Raw genomic sequence first — 607 nt, forward strand, 5'->3', positions numbered from 1 at the left:
AACAAAAGAGAATAGGAAAATAACAAATGGAAAACTGTCCTGTAGTGTTAATGTCTGGGCAAAAAAATATTCTGTGCTCAAATGTCTAAGAAAAATATTGGATTTTTAAAAGGTTAAGTACAATTTCTTCATGGCAGGACTTCTCAGAGCTTTTTAGCATTCCAATTTAGAGTGGAAGGGAAGTGTCAATGATAAGATTCAGCAGCAGCATATTCCAAATCCATTTCAACACAGAACCCTTGATCTGCATCTCATCTATTGCATATCCTGCAACAATGTTTGGTAGAAATCAATTTGGGAAATGTATAATATAAGAGTAATGGATTAGGTTAACTTAGGATCAAAGTACAAACATATTGCCCTTTGCTTTATTGAGCTTTGCAGATATTGTGCTCTTCACAAATTAAAAGTGTGTGGCAATCCTGCACCAAACAAATTGTGAATGAAAAGGTCTTGGAAGAAATTAAAAGTGCTACTCCAGGGAACATACAAATGATATAAAAGCAAAACAGATTTATTGCTAATATGGAGAATGTCTGAGTGGTTTGGATAGAAGATCAAACCAGCCACAACATTCCCTTACCCTAAAGTTTAATCCAGAGCAAGA

At 34.6% G+C, this 607-nt stretch overlaps 1 protein-coding gene across 3 annotated transcripts in view; it reads right to left on the minus strand.

Moving 5' to 3' along the window:
* Window positions 1-607, minus strand: part of SMARCA1 (SWI/SNF related, matrix associated, actin dependent regulator of chromatin, subfamily a, member 1) — an 89,646-nt gene that overhangs the window by 6,272 nt on the left and 82,767 nt on the right. The gene's annotated exons all lie outside the window — the stretch shown is intronic.

Source organism: Otolemur garnettii, unplaced genomic scaffold (assembly GCF_000181295.1).
Source record: "Otolemur garnettii isolate 467f Iridium unplaced genomic scaffold, OtoGar3 scaffold00109, whole genome shotgun sequence".
In the NCBI taxonomy this organism is placed as follows: Eukaryota; Metazoa; Chordata; class Mammalia; order Primates; family Galagidae; genus Otolemur; species Otolemur garnettii.